The sequence below is a fragment of the Trichechus manatus genome, unplaced genomic scaffold, assembly GCF_000243295.1.
Source record: "Trichechus manatus latirostris isolate Lorelei unplaced genomic scaffold, TriManLat1.0 scaffold00122, whole genome shotgun sequence".
Lineage (NCBI taxonomy): Eukaryota > Metazoa > Chordata > Mammalia > Sirenia > Trichechidae > Trichechus > Trichechus manatus.
The window spans coordinates 2,976,711-2,979,745 of NW_004444058.1; positions in this window are offsets into that span (position 1 = coordinate 2,976,711).

Sequence of the window (3,035 nt, forward strand, 5' to 3'; positions counted from 1 at the left end):
TTGTGGAAGCTTCAGTTATTTATTGCTGAGAATTTACACCACCCAGGCAGACCTATACTATTGACTTTTCTTCAGGTTCCGACTCATAGCAACCCTATGTACAACAGAATGAAACCCTGCTCAGTCCTGTGCCATCCTCACAATCATCATTATGCTTGAGCCCACTGTTGCAGCCACTGTGTCAATCCATCTCATTGTCTTCCTCTTTTTCACTGACGCTGTACGCGTCTGTCAGTTTGTCATACTGTGGTGGCTTCTGTGTTGCTGTGGTGCTGGAAGCTATGCCACTAGTATTTCAAATACCAGCAGGGTCACCCGTGGTGGACAGGTTTCAGGGGAGCTTCCAGACTAAGACAGACTAGGAAGAAGGACCTGGTGGTCTACTTCTAAAATAATTGGCTAGTGAAAACTCCTTGCATATGAAAACTGGAATCTGGAAGCCCCTCCCCACTTTTGGTGCCGTTCTCTGCCGAGCCCGATGAGCTTTCCACGCCAAGCAGAGCCACCTGGACTTGAGGGTGAGTACATGATGGCAACTCAATGTTTGGGTTCTCTGGGTTTCACTCTGCCTTCCGTCCGGTTCTTCCTTGATACCACATAGGTCTTGTTCCTGTCAGAGTTCGACCCCACCCATTCATGAGGGTTCATGGGAATCACTTGTCACTTTTTTTATTGTAGACGTTGGATAAAGATGTTTTTCTTTATTATCCTAGTTGCTTTGTGTGTTTTTGCGGGAGTGATTTATCAAGATTAAAAATGAATCTGCCATCTTCACCATCTTGTGTAGACCCTCCTCATCCCTCTTTCAGCCTCCCCGTTATGTTCAAATGTCTTATAAAAAGAGCATGTAGCTGTTACTATATTAAAAATTTTAATTTGTTATAATTGTCAGTTATAATTTACCATAATTAGTATATTTAGGCATGTTTCTGCCATGATTTTGAGTTTTGTAATGAGTATGCTTTGTCATTGCTTCTTTTTTCTCCTATGGAATTAATTGAACTATTTTGTCTCCCTTTTCCTATTGCTTAAACAAGTATAATTAACAAAAGTAGACATGTAATTAGCATTTCAAGCTTCCTTCTAAATAAACAAGAACCTTAAAATCCTTACTGTGATGGTTAGGGTTCTCTGTCAACTTGGCTGGGCCATGATTCTCAGTGGTTTGGCAGTTATGTAATGATGTAGTTTGGCAGTTATGTAATGATGTAGTTTGGCAGTTATGTAATGATGTAATTTGGCAGTTAGCTAATGATGTAGTCATCCTCCATGATGTGATCTGATGTCATCAGTCAATCAGTTGTAAGGGAGTTTCCTTGGGGGTGTGGCCTGCATCCAATATATATATGGACGTTCTGGCAAATCTTGCTTGCTTGCTGTGGATCCTACATCCGGCTCATCATCATGTGACCTCTGGCTCTTGGAACTTGAGCCAGCAGCCTGCCGTACTGCCTGCCAACCTTGGGATTTGTCAGCCTCCGCAGCCTGTGAGTCAGCAGACTACCGTCTGACCTGCCGATCTCAGGTTCATCAGCCCCAGCAGCTATGTGAGTCAGGAGAAGTTTCCAGCCTGATGTCTGATGCCTGACCCACGGATTTGGGACTTGCCAGCCTCTACAACTTCGTGAGCCATTTCCTTGAGATAAAGCTCTTGCTCTCTATGTGTACACACACGCGTATATATACACGCTTCACTGGTTTTGCTTCTCTAGATAACCCAGCCTGAGACACTTACCTTCAGTCCCCTTTCATCTTTTATATTCTAGTTCCACCTTGTATTAAATTCCTCCAATTACATTTTTTATTTATTAAACTGTCAGTGATTACTTGGTTTTACTAATATGTAAACCAGTTTTTTCACTCACCATTGCATCTGTTGTTTCACTTCTTCCTTGTAGATCCATGTTTCTTCTTCTTGAAGTACATCCTTTATTAACTCTTTCTCTGAGGGTGTTTATGTGGTAATATTTCTGTTTGTCTGAAATTGCTTTTAGTTCACTTCTACTCTTGATAATTTAGCTGAGACCGGAATTCAAGATTGACAGCTGTTTTCCCTCAGCACTTTAAAGTTTTTTTCCCCCATTCTTGTCTGGTTTTTACTATTTGTGATGATAAGTTTATTGTTTCTTTGAGGATAATCTGTCCTTTGTTTTTCTCTTCCTTCAATTCTGAAATATCCTTAGACATTTCTTCAAATATAAATCCTCCCCCATTCTCTCTTTTCTGTCCTTCTGGGGATACAATTAGATATATATTGGAACTTTTAATTGTATCTTTAGTGATTTCCTTATAAATGTCTTCATGTTCACGAATTCTGACTTCAGCTGTCAATTTGTTGTGTCTAAGTTAAATTATCTTTTTTCTTTTGGAATTTAGGTACACAGAGTAGCATTATTCACACTCTTCAGTTTATTCAACACCATTACTATCATTAAGCCCAAAGCCCCATTCCTAATTTATTCCCCACCCCACCCCCCTTCCCATGCCCATTCGTTGCTTCTGCTCACAGGCAACCACTCTGTTTAATGTGTGTCCTTGGAGACATCTGTTTTTTAATTGACCTAAAAATTGTGCTGTTGGTCTCCTGTTTGTTTTTTGTTTTTTACTCAACACTGTTTTAGACATTATCTATGTTGCTGTATGTACAAATATTTCATCATTTTTGTCCACCGCATGTTATTTCTAGTGTATGCAGTCACTATGTTTGCTTTTCATACACCTGGAAGAGCACACAAGTTAGCTATAATATTCTGTGGTTACACACAATGTTGTGATGAATATCCTCATGTGTTCCCTGTGGGAAAATTTCTCTAGTTGAGTGTCATGGTTTGAATTATGTTCCCCCAAAAATGTATCAATTTGGCTGGGCCATGATTCCCAGAATTGTGTGGTTGGCCTCCATTTTGTGACTGTAATTTTATGTTAAAGAAGATTAGGGTGGGATTGTAATACCATCTTTACCCAGGTCACATCCCTGATCCAATGTAAAGGGAGTTTCTCTGGGGTGAGGGCTCCACCACCTTTTCTCTCTCAAA